This window comes from Sus scrofa, chromosome 1 (genome assembly GCF_054392235.1).
Source record: "Sus scrofa isolate SSC_HxYL_T2T_F1_AM1 chromosome 1, Sscrofa_HxYL_maternal_Yorkshire_Landrace_v2.0, whole genome shotgun sequence".
Lineage (NCBI taxonomy): Eukaryota > Metazoa > Chordata > Mammalia > Artiodactyla > Suidae > Sus > Sus scrofa.
Window position 1 is genome coordinate 143,841,552 of NC_139383.1, and position 17,683 is coordinate 143,859,234.

At 38.6% G+C, this 17,683-nt stretch overlaps 1 long non-coding RNA gene across 4 annotated transcripts in view; it reads left to right on the forward strand.

The window, feature by feature from the left end:
• The window catches only part of LOC110261472 (uncharacterized), a 53,727-nt gene extending 36,648 nt beyond the window's left edge, over positions 1-17,079 (forward strand). Inside the window, exons 2-6 of one of the 4 annotated variants that reach the window (XR_014814528.1) lie at positions 837-1,002; positions 10,064-10,211; positions 13,631-13,821; positions 14,048-14,636; positions 14,818-17,079. This is a non-coding gene — a long non-coding RNA (uncharacterized LOC110261472). The remainder of the gene's footprint in view (positions 1-836; positions 1,003-10,063; positions 10,212-13,630; positions 13,822-14,047; positions 14,637-14,817) is intronic. The other 3 variants (XR_014814529.1, XR_014814525.1, XR_014814523.1) reach the window with 3 other exon arrangements.
• The last annotated feature ends 604 nt before the right edge of the window (positions 17,080-17,683 follow it).

Sequence of the window (17,683 nt, forward strand, 5' to 3'; positions counted from 1 at the left end):
CTGTTTAGGTATTTCTTATTTTCCTCTAACGTGTCATGCTTAGAGTAAGCCAATTATTTCTAAGGCACCCTTTCTCCCTCTCTTAACCTCCTCCATCCTGCCCCATGTCTTGAATCCCACTCTGTGCCCCTCATCTTCTCTGACTCCATGGCTGGAATCTCCCCACAGTTTCTCAGTCTGTCAGCAACACCAACCATTTTCTACAAAGGGAAGTAGGGTCATGAAATGAAAACAATACCAAATGAAAACGCTGAAGAACTGGCTACCTGTTTAAAATCAGCTGTATGTTGTGTGGCCTTGAGCGAGTGACAGCCTCTCTGATCCTGAAGGTCCTCAGTGTAACCCCAAGAAATGGAGCTTTGTAATTCCGATAGAAAGATTACAAATATGAAAAAAAGTGTAGGAAATCATAGCAAGGAAACGTGTCAAAATGCGCCTTGGTGCAGCTCCCAGGAAGAAGCTACAGCCCTGAAAGATGTCTTGAGTGAGTTGCTTGGCCAGGTTTCTTTCTGCCAATTTGGGACCATGTGAATAATGAACAATTTTAAAGGAATGTGGGGTTTGCCAGGGAGGTGTCAGAAGGTCATTTCAAGAGTGCTAAACACAATAGACTAAAAATAAGAATGAGCCAAGTCACGCGCATGGGAAAGTTATTCTGGCTGGAGCAAAGAGTTCTAGGCAGAGTGCAAAGGAGAAGAAGATGCTTCACCTTGGAAAGAGTCAGTCAGGTTTTTAAACAGTCTGTTCGTTGAATCTGCCAAATTCAATGCCTTTTTTTTTTTTTTTTTTTTTTTTTTTGCTTTTTAAGGCCACACCCGAAGCATACGGATGTTCAGGCTAGGGGCTGAATCTGAGATACAGCTGTCAGCCTACACCACAGCCACAACAACGCCAGATCTGAGCCATGTCTGCAACCTACACCACAGCTCACAGCAATGCTGGATCCTTAACCTGCTGAGCAAGGCCAGGGATTGAACCTACATCCTCATGGATACTAGTCCGGTTTGTAACCTGCTGAGCTACAACAGGAATTTCCTCAATGCATGTTTTTTTTTTAAACAAATACTGACATATTATCTTTTTTATATTTTAAAATTGTATTCTGTCCATAGAGTCTTGTTAAAGTCATCTCAGTGCTTCTTTTTAAAGAAAAATAATTGTAGTTTCCTAACTAAATAAAGAAGGAAGTTAATATTATTGAAGCACCTATTAGGTTCCCAACATTGTCCCATTAGCCAGGAAACTGAGAGTCAAAGAGAGTAAAGGACTTGCCTGATGGTCCACTTAAGTTGCAAAACTATGATTCGGACCCAAGTTACTCCACCTATAAAAACTTCTCATTCTCCATCATAGTATCCTATAATTCAAAAGGGAAAAACTCTTTGGTTGAATTATCTTCACTTAATCATCTATGCTTTGAAATAGCTGGCTAATTTCTTTGGCCACAACAAATGCCTGCTGAAGAGGCAGTGATGTTCAATTTTGACATATAGCCAAAACACCCTTAAAAAAAATTGTTTAGCTTCTTTGACTAGAAGAGATTGCATATTTTTTTCTTTGCCCTATGGAGTGCCACCTAAAGTAACATGTTTTTTTAAACAGAAGTTTGTGCCATACTTGCCATCTATGAGTGACAAGTCATCTTATCCTAGTCTTAATATAATACAAGCACTTTATAAACAATAAAGATCAGAATAATTCAGTTATTGAAGGTTGCAGCAATCAGTCAACCTAACAACTTGAGGAAAACCAAAGGAAACATACAAAAAACAAAAGGACATTCCACACAGGGTGGTGGAGCAGTCACACTGAATTGTCCCAAGACCGAAAATCAAATGTTGGTTGCTTCATTCAAGGAAACAGTGGTGAATGAAATTCTAGTCTTTAGAACCAGGTGGCCTGATTCCAGAGGGAGGTTCTGTGTCTAAAGGGTTATTCACCAACGACCTGTTACAAACAAAAACTGTGTCCCACATACATGTAATTTAGAATGGCACCTCTGAAGTCTTAGTTATTCAGTGATTCTAAAAGCCCATGTTGTGGGGGGGGGTACTTACCAAGGTCAGGCACCATGCTAAGGATCTTGCATATATCTATCTTCCCTTCATTTTCAGATCCAGCATCAAGAAGTAAGTGCTAATATTACATCCATTTTCACAAGAAGCCTTTGGCTTATAGAGGTGGTTGCCATGTATCCTATCAATTGTTTTCTAATATTCTAGAATGATGTTTCTCAAACTATCTCTGTTGAAGACCGGTTTCCCCCACAATTTGTCATGGACAAATATTTCAGTAAAATATGATAACGGAATGGCTTATAAAATTTAAAAAGACAAAAAATATCAAATGAAAGCCCCCAATTTGTTATTATGAGATTAAGCAGATACACAATTAAACTGTCAAAAAGATTTAAAAAAAAGTTTCCAATTTTTTTTTTTTTGTTTTTGTTGTTGCTTTTTAGGGCCACACCTAAGGCATATGGAAGTTCCCAGGCTAGGAGTCAAATCAGAGCTGTAGCTGCTGGCCTAAGCCACAACCACAGCAATACTGGATCCAAGACACATCTGCACCTATACCACAGCTCATGGCAACACTGGATCCTTAACCCACTGAGTGAGGCCAGGGATTGAACCTACATCCTCATGGATCTTAGTCAGATTTGTTTCCGCTGTACCATGACAGGAACTCCTCCAAAAATTTGTTTTTAATTTCTGTGCTTATCGTATCAAGAAGTGTAAGAAAAAGTTTGAGAACCAACACTTGTTTACTGATCACACTGTGAGTAGTACTATACCAGTGCCTTGGAAATTCAATATTGTAAGCCAGATATGTTCAAGTCTAGGACATCATACTTTCATTTACTCTTAGTTAGAAAAGACATATAACCTGTACCTTTAGACTTCCCAGTATCAATCATCATAATTATTATTTTTTTATGGCAGCACCTGAAGCATATGAAATCTCTTGGGCCAGGGACTGAATCCCAGCTGTAGCTGTGAACTACACTGCAACTATGGAAATACCAGATCCTTTAACCCACTTCACCAGGCTGGGGACTGAACCCGAACCTCTGCAGCTACCCACGGTGCTGTAGTTGGATCCTTAATCCACTGCACCATGGTGGGAACCTCTCAGTCATCATTATTATTACCTTTATTCTACGGCATTTTGTTCTTCTCAAGTGATGCATATTGATTAAAATCAGCTTTGCAAATTCTTACAGGCTATTTCACACACACTGTGTAAGTGAACACCATGCATTTTTTGTAGCATGAAGCCTCATTTCTTCTTTAGATTATAAACCCATCAATCAGAGCTCATAGTCCTCTTCTGTTTGGAATCACTCGCAGAACACGCTTGGCACATGATAAGGGGTAGTAATTGGCATGTACACCTTTACTATTACCACATTTGACAAGGGTAAGAAAGAAGAGTCGTGTTTTCAGGGACAATTTCTCTTGGGTGTTTGTGTGTTAAAGCAAAGAGAGACACGTGAACATGTTGGTTGAAGAAACACTGAAGCCTCTTAAATTTTCTCCTTGGGCTCATCAGGGACTTGTGGATAATTTGCAGGCAATTTGTATCCCCTTTTCCTGCAGGACTAAACCTCAGATGTAATTTCTGCACATGTCAATCACTCTTCTTGTCCCACAGACCATTCTGTAAGAATACATCATGTTCTGAGGGTTGTCTCATTTTATAAATTCAGGAATTGGAAGGAACTCTGCTGGTGGAGTAGAAGGTTTCTACTGGATAGAAAAAGGAATGAGAGGCAAGGAATCAAGTCTATCCTTAATAAGCACTTCTTTCAACATAAGCTAGAGTTGGAAGCACATGTCACATGGAGATTAGCCCTAAGTCTCTTCATTTAAAAAATTACTCTCTTTTGCTATCCCACTGGGTTAGACTTTCCAAAGAGCAGGCAAGATGCCAGTCAGGATTTATAACTCTTTCTGTCTCCAAGATTGACAGAAGGAGAGTCAAGGGAAGGAGTTCTCTGAGATAAGTACAGAGATTATAATAATAATAATAACAGGCCCCTTTGTTTTGAGAAAATGAAAGCATATCATAGTTATCTAATATATTGCCTCACAGAATCTACAAATAGCATTATTATACCTACTTGGAACAGGGAGAAAATGAGATACAAAATGGCTTACAAATCCAATGTTTGGCTAAATTTAATTTTTTTTTTTTTTTTTTTTTTTTGCTTTTTAGGGCCAGATCCACTGCCTATGGAGGTTCCCAGGCTAGGGGTCAAACTGGAGCTGTAGCTGCTGACCTACACCACAGCCACAGCAATGCAAAATCCTTAACCCACCAAGCAAGGCCAGAGATCGAACCCGCATCCTCATGGATGCTTCTGAGATTTGTTAACTGCTGAGCCACAACCGGAATTCCTAGATTTAACTTTTAAAAGTGAGCCTACAAAAATTTATCTTTTTTCTTATGCTTCTTTTTTTTTTTTGTCTCATGATCAGTAGAGAAACATTTGCTCCTTGTAGCCAACAACACAAGATCAGAGTCTATAACTTATCCATAGTCCCATCATTTGGAAGCCAGTGCTGTGACCATGTTGGTATTATTCCTTCCAGTCATTTGCCTACGAAGTTTGTTCTTTTCATAGATAAAAGCAAACTGTGTACACAGTTTGAGTCTGGTCCTGTTCACTTTATATCATACAATTAGCCAAAAGTATTCTTATCAATACTTGATGATTTTTACCCTAGTTTTATATTATGAGTAGAGCAGTAGGTTGCTGAATTAGGAGATGAACTCTCACAAGACCAGTCCTTGAAGGAGAACCTTGACATAGACAGCACCAGGCTGGGTCATCCTCTGGTTCCAGGAATGGGTTACAATTCAGACAATTTGGGAATGATATAATGGACCCTGTGGAACAAGGCAGAGATTTCTGTGACTGATGTTCCTTTCACAGAGTTATGATGATAATCATGTGAGTGAGCCTCTTACCACAAGAATATTTTGTCAGTCAACACGTTGACACAGGAGCCAGCATGTGTTTTTTTTTTTTTTTTTAAGATGGTTACTAGTTATATTTGAACATTCAGATTCATTACACCCTTGATGCAAGGAATAAATGTCTTGCATTGCCCTGAGGACGGTCACACTGGATGCCAATCCTCATGCCAGAAGAGCTTGGGTTTCCATTTCACTTTCCAATAACACTAAAAGTTTTAACAGGGGTGAGAAGGGATTTAAGGTGATAGTGTGGTCAGGAGTAACAGAGGTGGGGTCTTGAGGAACAGTTAAGCTCTACACACACACATGCGAGCATACATAAATCTAGTTTTACAAAGCAACACAAACTATTTGTAAAGATAAAACTTTTAAGAACATAATATAAATGCTCTTAAAATAAAAAGCCCAATGTAACTCATGTATGTTAATTTCTCTTAGGAAAATATGGACATCCACAAAGTCATTCATCAGATATTTACTGAGTGCCACCATGTGCCAGGCACTGTTCTAGGCCATGTGTATAAACACCATACAGGACTGACCAATTCCTCACCTTCAAAGTTCCTGTTCTCAAATAAATTAGACCTACTTCATCAGGAGTTCCTGTGCAGTGGAAACAAATCTGACTAGTATCTATGAGGATGCAGGTTTGATCCCTGGCCTTGCTAAGTGGGTCGGGGATCTGGCATTGCCATGAGCTGTGCTGTAGACTGCAGACATGGTTTGGAAGCCGTGTTGCTGTGGCTTTGGTGTAGGCCAGCAGCTGTAAATCCGATTTGACCCCTAGCCTGGGAACTTTCATGTGCTGGAGGTGCAGCCCTTAAAAGAGAAGATATATATATAATTAGACAGTTAAGACAGAATTCTATTTTTTTATGGATTTCCCTTAAATAGGTACCATGCAGATTTTCTTCATTTCCAAAGACAGATAGCAAAGTTACTAGATGAAAACTTCTTAGGTGCAGTCAAAATCCCTGTTTGTTTCCCCAAGGAGACTTAAATTTATGCCTAGATGACCTGAATTGGAGTTTAGCTACTTCTGTAATTCTCCAGGTTTGCATTCACCAGTGCTACCTTGGAAATCTTCATTTCCACAAATGACTAATTGCACTTTGGTTGTTTCTTGGAGAGGAATGCTTATTTTAGTCTTACTTATTATACATTATCAAGAGATGGATAAGGAGTTCCCATTGTGGCACAATGGAAATAAATCCAACTAGTGTCCATGAGGTTGCAGGTTCGATCACTGGCCTTGCTGAATGGGTTAAGGATCCGGTGTTGCACTGAGATGTGGTGTAGTCTGCAGACGAGGCTCAGATCTGGTGTTGCTATGGCTGTGGTGTAGGCTGGCAGTTGTAGCTCTGATTCAGCCCCTAGCCTAGGATCTTCCACATGCCGCAAGTGCGGCCCTAAAGAGCAAACCACCCCCCCAAAAAAACAAAACAAAACAAAAATAGAGAGAGAGATGGCTAATGACATAATAACATCTCTTGTCTAAACTCTAGAGTCCAGAGCCATGTATCCACTTGTGTACCACATGTGCTCATCTTGGAAACATAAAGGTATCTCAAACACAACTTCTTAAAAATTAAGCTCATTTTTGTGCCCCTCTACATGTGCTTCCTTTCTTGGAAAATGGCACTACCACTCATCCTTTCCTTCACCGATCCTTTCCAATCACCATGTCCTACAGGAGAAATATGTTATGGAGACTATTCAGGTCATTTCTTTCTTTATTCTACTAGCCCCCTCATTAAATTCTTGCCATAGTTTGATTCTATTCCATTCTTTAACATTGAAACCAAGGTGATTTTTCTAAAAATACAAACATAAGTCTCTTTAAGATGTTCTTACCTAGTGTACAGATTTCATTTCTTCTATTTCCTGATAAATCCTACTTACATACAGGTAGATAGATCTCATAAATTAGTTATCTACTACATGTTAAGCATCAGAAAGAGTCCTTTTCATCCCTGGGAGGGAGAGAGGAGGTATTATCATTTCAAATAAGAAAAATTAGAGAAGATAAGTAACCTGTTCAATATCATAAAACTGACAAGGGACAGGACTTTTTGACTCTAAGGTTACCCCCTCCCTTTTAAAAAATTGAGACATTATATATAAACAATAAAGAACACAGATTGGCGTGTACAATTTCATAAGTTTCGACAAATACATTAACACCAATCAAGATATAGACTTCTTTCATCACCTGAAAATTTCCCTCTGGTTAAAAAAAAATGACTTATAATTTTCATACAGGGAAAACACATATTTTAAATATTTAGTTCTTGAAGGCCATTGTTTCTACCCTCAACCTGCCTTGTACCAAACTTGCCTTGTTATTTCACGCTGTTATACATAGGACCATGCATTTCCCTCTATTGACATGCTCATATTCCTTCTGATGAACATCTCCCAAGTTTCAGTTTTAACATTATTCCCTTTCCTATGCCTTTCTCATACCCAAATTTGCACCAAAGTTTAACCTGTCACTGATATCTTCTAGTGATTATCGCTTTAAATTTTTTATTCATTTGTCATTCCCACTGCAGTCTAGAGGCTAGGATGGTCCACAATCTTTTGTTTATATTCCTTGCCTAGCATCAAGTTTCTTGACAGTCACACAGTTAGTGTTGAAGATGTATCTGTTGAATAAACAAGTTCACAATGCTTGTCTCATGGCTCTTGCCTGATGACCCTCTCCAGGCAGCTACTCTCTAGATTACAGTTAGGGCTTCCCTTGCTTATTCCTTCAAGCCAGAGGCAAGAGACTTTTCTGGTTTCCCTTGGACCTTCCTACACCATGGTAAATGGTCTTCATTAAGATCTCCTCAATCACTCTATTTGAGAATGCCGTCTGTTTCCTGCTGGGAACCTAATTGACATATACAGATGGGATACTGAAGTCCTGAAAGACAAAAATCACCCAAGGGAAGAAGACAGAATAAGAAGAATCCTTTCAGGAAAAAAAAAAAAAAAAGTGAATTTAAATTCCTTACTTAAAACATTGGTAGAGAAATTCACTCTAGAGGCAGAAAGTAGAAACAGAGTCAAGGAAGAAAAGAGCTCCAAGAAGGAATCAGTGATTTCAGATGCTGCAGGAAAATCTGCCAGAATAAGAACTGAAGTAGACATTTGGTGTTGGCATTTATGTTGCCAATGGTGGCTTTTATCAAGGGTGGCTTGGGTACAATTGCGGGGTTAGAGGCATGACCACAGTATGCTGCATAGAAAATAGGAGTTGAAAAAGAGCAGTTATAATTGTAGACCTTTGATTCAGGAATTTGAAGGAAGATAAGAGAAGCAAGATAGGTAGTGGTGTAATGGAGAAATACAGTATCTTTTTCAAAGAAAGTTTTGTTCAGACATATGCCCAAGAGTGGGATTGCTGGATCACATGGTAGTTCTATATTTAGTTTCCTGAGGTACCTCCATACTGTTTTCCATAGTGGTTGTGTCAATTTACATTTCCACCAAAAGTGTAGGAGGGTACCCTTTCCTCCACAACCTCTCTAGCATTTGTTATTTGTTGACTTGTTAAAGATGGCCATTCTGACTGGTGTGAGGTGGTACCTCATGGTAGTTTTGATTTGCACTCCTCTAGTAATTAGTGATGTTAAGCATTTTTTCATGTGCCTGTTGGCCATCTATATATCTTCTTTAGAGAGATGTCTATTCAGGTCTTTTGCCCATTTTTCAGTTGGGGTATTGGTTTTAATGGAATACTACTCAGACATGAAAGAGAACAAAATAATGCCATTTGCATCAACATGGATGGACTAGAGACACTCATACTAAGTGAAGTAAGTCAGAAAGAGGAAGACAAATACCATATGATTTCACTTATATCTGTAATCTAATACACAGCACAAATGAACCTTTCTACAGTATAGAAACTTATGGGCTTGGAGAACAGACTTGTGGTTGCCAAGGGTGAGGGGTGGGATGGACTGGGAATCTGGGGTTAATAGATGCAAACTATTGCATTTAGAGTGGATAAGCAATGAGATCCAGCTGTATAGCACCGGGAAATATATCTAGGCATTTATGATAGAACATGATGGAGGATAGTGTGAGAAAAAGAATGTATACATATGTGTGACTGGGTCGCTTTGCTGTATGGTAGAAATTGACAGAACACTGTAAACCAACTATAATACAAAAAATAAAAATCATTAAAAGAGAGAAATACAGTAGGAAGGATTTTTTAAGATGAAGGGCAAAATATACTGGTTTAAAGCCTGAAGAGAAAAAATCAGTGTGGAGGGAGTTCCCATCGTGGCGCAGTGGTTAACGAATCCGACTAGGAACCATGAGGTTGCGGGTTCGGTCCCTGCCCTTGCTCAGTGGGTTAACGATCCGGCGTTGCCGTGAGCTGTGGTGTAGGTTGCAGACGCGGCTCGGATCCCGCGTTGCTGTGGCTCTGGCGTAGGCCGGTGGCTGCAGCTCCGATTCGACCCCTGGCCTGGGAACCTCCATATGCCGTGGGAGCGGCCCAAGAAATAGCTAAAAAGACAAAAAAAAAAAAAAAATCAGTGGGGAAAGTGAGAGTGAAGCTATGGGAAGGAGAGGAAATAGAAGCTAAAGAGGAGGAAAGATGAGAGGATAAGATTTTCATGGTAGAGACCATCTTTCCCTCAAATATCAAAGAAAGATATAAAAATCAGATGAGCCTCTCTTCTTTCCCTGTACACATCACTGGCACGTGGCTGCTCTGAAATTAGCTGTTTACATTTTTTTTTTTTTTTTAATCTTCCTGTATAAGCTAGGACAGGGCATATAGCTTATTCTCTGTATCCTCAGTACTTTGGGTATAGGAGGCAATAATATGTATTTTTTAAGTTGAAATTTGATAACATCTTGGGTTTAAAATAGAGTTGTTGAAGGATATTCTAATAGATGATTTTGTTTTCCCTGTGAAATAGGAGGTTTGGTCTGGCTGCAGTTGGGGGACATACTGAAAGACGAAAAGCTTGAGGGGTGAGGTAGAGCCAGGATGTGAATGAATATGCAATTTAAACTAGATTCAGTGTCTATGCTCTTCACCACTGTATTGTGTTGTCTCTCCTTGATGCAGCTCAGAGGGCCTCAAAACATCTCGTTTCTGCAGAGTTTAAAACTGCTGAAGTTGGGAATATCCTGATTTTTATACATCAAGCAACTTTGGATTGAATTTGACCTCTTGCGTCTGGCCTACCAAGAAGAAAATGAATCACCAAGATGATGTGAGAATTCTGATTGTGTTTATTTTCTTGACTGTGAATTTTAATTTGATTAAGATGAAAAAGTCTTTCTCAGCTGTGTCAGTTTAGGTAAATGGCTACAATCTCCTTCTAAACTCAAAAATTGAAAATTGAGGCACAGTGCAAAAGTCCTCTGCTCTGAAACCTTGCGCAACAACTGGTAGGCTTCTTACCAGAGCTGCCCCTCTCTGCCTACAGCACCAGGCACCACCACTGGTTTTTGGTCTCTGAACAGCATATATACTGTATGACAATTTTCATATGGGGTCAATTCAATCAGTCTTTTTTCATAGTAGTGAAATCATAAAATCATTGATACATTGCCAGGGGGAGTATAGAATTTTAACATGGTCTGTATATATACACATATATATATCTATGTGTGTGTGTGTATGTATGTATGTGTGTGTGTATATATATGTGTGTATTTATATATATATATACACACACACACACACATACAGACCATGTTAATATGATATATATAATGTGTATATAATGTATAAAATTATATTTAAAATATAAAAAATATATATGTTTATAATGTAAGTTCAATTTCTTTCTCTCTCTTTTTCTTTTTTTTTTTTTTTTTTTTTTTTTTTGCCTTTCTATGGTCATACCCGTGGCATATGGAGTTTCCCAGGATTTGAATCAGAGCTGTAGCCACTGGCCTATGTCATAGCCACAGCAATGCCAGATCTGAGCTGCATCTTCAGCCTGTACCATAGCTTACTGCAACAGCAGATCCTTAAGCCACTGAGCAAGGCCAGGAATTGAACCTTCGTTCTCATGGTAACTAGTTAGGTTTGTTTCCGTGAGCCACACCTCCCAGAAATTTATTTCTTAGCTGCTCCTAAAGAGGATTTGAGGTGACTATTCTATTTTACTTATGTCCTTTTTTTATATGGGCATAAATTAGATCTTTTGGACATTTCGTGCACTGGGGAGAGGCAATGTAATGTAGTGGTGAAGAGCATAGATACTGAATCTGGTTTAAATCATGTATTCTTTCAGATCCTGGCTCCACCATTAAAGGACAGTCTGTGCCTGGGTACAGTATTAACTCCCCTGTGACACAGTGTCTATCTCCAACTGTAAATTGAGATAATAATAGTATCTAACTCATAGACAATTATGAGGATTATAAATTATATTATGGAAAGTACTTCAACCAGTAACTGGAACATGGCTACATGCTGAAATTATTAAGCCCATTAACTCTTACTGTTTCTTTAAAATAAATCGCCACCACATGGCCTACCAAAATATCACTAGGTATTATTTTTCTGTGACTCGATGTACCCATTTAATAATATAGGTAACAATATATTTTGTCTGCTAGGTGCTTTGTATATGTTATCACTGGAAAAATGTAACATAAGAAACAGAGGCTAAGGGATTATTAAATTGCCCCATATAAAACGGTTGTATGAGATTTGAACCAGGGAGTTTGACTCCAAACTTACACAGACTTAACCACAAAACGATATTGCTTTTTCTTCATACAACTATTTTCATCACTGGGCAAAAATATTAGTAAAAGTATGATTAGGCTGAGTTAAAACTTAACAAACAAGCCTGGAGTTCCCAGGTAGCTCAGCAGGTTAAGGATCCAGCATTGTCAGTGCTGTGGCTCAGGTAGCTGCTATGGCTTGGGTTGGATACCTAGCGTCAGAATTTCCACATGCCTCAGGTGCAGCCAGAAAAATAAAAACAAAAAAAAACTTACAAGCAAACCTAACTACATTCTTAGTAGAAACCACTGTGGAATAGTTACTGCTCTCCTTAGAGGACAGTTTATCTTTCTGAGAAATGTTAGCGTATTTTGTCAACTTTATTTGATTCAGGATTCAGATGTTTGAAGAAATATTTCTCAGCCTTCACTTCAGAACACACATTGCTCCTAAACCTTTAAAAGACCCAGTTGCAAAACTGATCATTTTTTTCCCTATGAATGAAGAATTCATACTGATTTAATGTGCATAAATTAATTTTTTTTAAAGTAGAGATTTACAAGATGGTCATAAACACTTCCTCCAGGTGGAAATTTTCAACTCAGGAAGATACTAATTTAGAGAAATTAAACAGCAATTTATTGGCTCATGCAAAGGAGGAGGAAAACCCTCGATGTTCTCATTTCTCCATATCCATAATGTACTTACTTTAAAAGAAATTCATCCTCTCATAAATCATGTTTCATGTCACAAATAGTATCACTTTGGATCTAGCGCATATTGTGAAAAAGTAGCTGTAATACATTTTCTTCACTTTCATTTCAGATAAAACAAAATATGTGTATGTTATTAGCATGTTTAGCATTTGTAAATAATTTTTCAGGTTTTAAAGAATCTGAAAAAGAATGGACATTTGTATATGTATAACTGAATCAATTTGTGGTACAACAGAAATTATCACAACATTGTAAATCAACTATACTTCAATAAAACTTTAAAATGAAAAAAAAAAATTCCAGGTTTCTAGCTACTATCTTACTCCAGAGAGTGGCAAAACACACATAACTGTTAATTATTTGTAGTTTCTTCCAGTTTCCACTAACTCCAGTTGTGGCAGAGTTTGAAGGGAGGAGAGACTCTACTTTTTCCATGAGCCTAAACCTCAAACCAGTTCAGAACATGGAGAAGGGAATAGATTTGATCCTAATTGTAACCAGTATGATAGAACGCTGTGAGAGAAGGTTTTAAAATTAGATAAGGAAACTATGAATTTCATCTTTCTGTTCAACTTGAAGTCTGGTTTTAAGGCATGATTTAATTTATAGGAACATTAGCTCTTTCGCCTGTAAAATGTGGGTTAACACGTACCCTCTTTTTCAGAAATAGAATCACAGACTTTGAAAAACCTGTGGTTACCAAAGGGGACAGGTGGGGGTGGGAGGGATGGACTGGGGGTTTGGGATTTGCATATGCACACTGAGGTATATGGAATTACTGGCCAACAGGGGCTGGCTGTATAGCACAGAGAATTCTACCCAATATTCTGTGATAATTTATGTGGGAAAAGAATCTGAAAGAGAATGGGTATGTGTGTATAGATGATTGAACCATTTTGTTGTATAGCGGAAATGATCACAACCTTGTAATCAACTATACTTCAATAAAACTTAAAAAAAAAACCCACCATACTCTTAGACGTAAGGTGAGAATTAAATGAGGTAAAACTTCTCAACACAGTGCCTGGAAAATGCAAAAATCTCATCTCTTACCTGGAGAAGCAGTAACTTCCATTAAATCTACACCATGGTCTATCTGCACGCACCTGGGACCCAGAGTGAAAGAGTAGGATGGAAAAGCTAGTGATGCCCCCTTTTTCCTTGTTTACTGTACTAAGTAGGTATTGCCTGTTTTCACTGACTGGCTTTTTCTTTTTTTTTTCCTCTTTAGGGCCTTACCCACAGCTATGGAAGTTCCAGGCTAGAGGTCGAATTGGAGCTGCAGCTGCCAGCCTACACCACAGCCATAGCAACGCCAAATCTGAGCTGCCTCTGTGACCCTACACCACAGCTCACAGCAACACCACGTCCTTAACCCACTGAGGGAGGCCAGGGATGGAACGTACATCCTCATGGATACAGGTTGTGTTCTTTTCCGCTGCGTCACAACAGGAACTCCCATTCACTGGCTTTTTTTTTTTTCTTTCCCTGCTGGCTTTTTGAATGTTCTTTCAGCTGGATCATATGGGTGGGTTAGGGCAGATTAGGATCAGTGGTCTAATTTCTCTGGTTTAGATAGGCTGTGGAGTACTATGCCATTTCTCCAAAAAGAATAGTTACTAATTCATGACTGCTTACTTTTCTCTAGGTTCTTTACCCAAAGATTAGCTAATCACCTCTGAAACCTTCCAAAGGAACTGGAGGCCTAAGAAGTTCAAGCCACGGATTTAAAATCACAGAGCTTGTAAATCGGCAGAACCAGAGCCCCCTGAGATCTGCCTTTCCTGCTCCTGCTGACTCTCTCCACTTCTTCACTTGCTCTCTGATTTCCCACTCTGCCTACCACTGCTGGATGAGGCCCTTCTTGACCATAAGTGTTCATGGCACTTTGTTTTCATCTTTCACATGGCTCATATACTTTTCTATTAGTTATTAAAGTGATTTGAGTTCTTATATCATTTCCAAGAATCAATAATGAATTCCTTGAGAAATGGGACAATATTACATACCGTTGTATCAGTCTGGAGTGTTTTTAGAGTTTACCAATACGGAAATTTAATTACCTCACAAAACAAGGAATCTAGCTGAAATGGTTCCAGAGTGTAGCCCTGTAACAATTTCATAAGGGGCCGACTCTATTTTCTCTCCACCATATATAGTGTAATAGACGTTTTCTCATGTTACGTCATAGTTGCAAGATGACTGTTGCAGATCCTGACATCTGATTATTGTTCAAGGTAAGAAATGGTGGGAAGGGCAGCCCCACTAAGCCATCTACTCATGTCTTGTCCCTTAGAAGACAAGAAAACCTTCCCGGGAGCTCACTGATTAACTTACTCTTACATCCCATTCTAGTATTGGGTCCCTTTGTAGGTCTTCAAGTGTACAAACATGACAATTTCCACACATTTCCTCCAGGGCTGTGACTTATAACTGAAGAATTTAAAGGCTCATTTAAAGCTTTAAGGACAGCTGTATGTGATGGCAAGTAGAGGACCAGAAAGCTGAGAGCATCCATGGATACTGAACAGCTGTTGAGGATCCCTGCTAAGGAGCTGCTCCCATTTCCATATACCTATTTAACAGCACCTGGAGTTTAAACTCATGCCCCAGCAAAATCACACACAGCAAGATGGTACAGATTTTTTGGATTTGCTTGCAGCTAGTCAAACCCTCAAATGAAACATCTCTAAATACCAACGGTCTGTTTTAACCTCTTTTGTGATGAACAAGGTGGATTGTGTATGCTTCCTACTGAATTATTACCCCTTTTGTTCTTAAGAGAACATCTTCGTTGATGGCTGACTTGTAGACCCAAGCTTATGCAGTTATGGTTCCCTCAGGTGTTAACAATAGGTAGAATAAACTTTAAAGATGTTTCAGGTGAATAGCATTTCACCCTGTGTCTTGGTACAAATTGTGAGTCAATTATTTATGAGTGGAGCCCAATTTGTTTAAACCTCATTGACCTGTAATACAGTTATGACATGTGTCTTGACTTGATTCTACCCTCTATTGATTTGGCCTGGAAAAGTAAAACAAGAGGTGAAATGGCCCCTCAGGGTAAGTGAAAATTGTAGGTTATGGCCATGTTAAATTGCTTTCGTATACTTTGTGTCCTTTAGAGTCAGAAAATGAAGCAATAAAGTAAGTTGATGTAAGTAATTCTTGTTTTTAAAAGGACCTTGAAGTGCTCTTAACAATATTATGGATTTGATAAGATCTGCTTCAGACTTCTTAATTTAAAATGAACATAAAGATGGTAAAGCTGAAGGAATGTTGAAATACCAGTGTTGTGTTAACAGCTTTGAAATGGAATTCATGGGAAAGGACCAATATGAACTCTTCAGTATTGTCTGCCATACTTGGGGGGAAATGAAAGCAGCAGTTACTGCCAGGAATTTCCTGGGGGGCATATCCAGGTGTACAAAATATTTAGGAGGGTTTCAAATGTTTTTTGCTCATTGCTTACGTGTTATCAAGTTCAGACAGTGTTTAAAACACTTTGACAATTTTCAAGTTTTAAATGTTCATTTTTGTGACAGGCAAACCTATTAAATCTGAATGTTCACAACTTTTTCCTCCCCGTCTCCCCTTTCTCCCTTCTCATCTGTGATTATTGTACTATTGATGGGCTAAGAGAGAACTGATGAGAGAGAGAAAATATTAATTCACATACGAAAAAAGAGAGCATCATTAGTTAGAAAAAGAATAGAGTGCGTGGGGAGTGGAGAAAAAGGACAAGAGCCAACATGGAGACATGAGCTGTGTTTAGGGCAGACTAGTGTGACATTTAGAGAGTGGGAGGAGAAAGAGTTGAGGTAAAGTTTACACAGAAAGCTGTAAAAAAAGCTGATTTCAAAAGAGGTTATTAGGTATGATGAATAGTGTGCTTTGAGACAATTAGATATTTATTTAAATCTCTCAAGGTAAGAACAAGCTGTTTTGGCTTTATGCTCTTTTCTATTATTATCCTTGAAGTTGTCATCTCTTGTTTTTAAAGCCCCTTCTTTCCTACATGCCGATAATAGCAGTTCTATTGATTAATTATCCATGAAGGAAGTATAGGACAAAGAGAAAGATAGAGCTGGATGAGATGCGGTTAGAAGGTGATCCAGAAGACATGGAGCGTACATGAGCTTGACCAGAACAGAAGGCTTTTGAGATAAAGGAGCAATTCTGAGGAGAAGGTGTCCTGAGATAAAGGAGCAATTCTGAGGAGAAGGTGTACTTCCTAGGACCTCAGTTACTGCTTAAACTTTGCTTCTTTGATTTCAGTTTATACTTCCGTATATTGGATTACAGAATGCCCTTTGTGCCGCTAATAACCAGGAGGCTAGTTTGAGCTCTCTAGCGGTCTGGGTAACATGATACGCTAATTCAGAAATTCCAAATTCTGAAAAGGATATGCAACCATGTCGCTTAAGAGCCTCTGTGTTAAGTATGCCTGAATTAAGTAAGGGTTGTGAAAAGCCTTGCACGAGGTGGCACTACTGTTTTGGACCCAGGATGAATGGGACAAGTTTGAACCAAGAGATCACCTAATTCTTTTGCTTAGAAACTTCAAACTCCATTGTTATGGAAACAACGGTAAGAAGGAGTGGGAAGGAGTTAGTACCACTTCTGAATCAGTCTTTCCAACTCTGTACTTTAATAAATCATTCTATGGGCTCCACTTCAGCTCTGCTGGTCAGTGTTTGTCTCCTTTCTGTGTCTGCCAGCCGTCTCCTCTGTTCAAACACATAGAAAACATTTCTTGCATGCTAATGATATGAATGTTCTGTACTAGAGGCAATGGTGTCTACTCTCAGTGTTCATTCTCCAATCAGTGCAATCATAAAACCACTAAGAGTGGTTTATAACAAGAATTTTTAAATAGCTGTACTCTTTTGAGTTTTACACATATTATCTAGATTGTTTTAATAATAACCCTACAATGCTGATGATGTATACATATTTGTTGCTATTATTTCTTTTTATAAAAACAGAAAATTTAGATCGGTTGAGGTGAAGAAACTTGTCTAAGTTGTTTGGCTAAAGCTTATGACCTATATTTTCTGATTTTAAATCCCGTGTCCTTTATGATTTAACTGTATTGAATTGAAATGAGTGAAAATTAATGTTGTTTTAAAAGATGCAGTAATAATTTAAGATATAATTATAAAGGAATAATCAGAGTGTTGTATCTATCCTTGAAAATATTGAATTTGTAATACACTCTAAAGAGAGCCATGGGAGTTCCTGTTGTGGCGCAGTAGAAGCAAATCAGACTAGGATCCTTGAG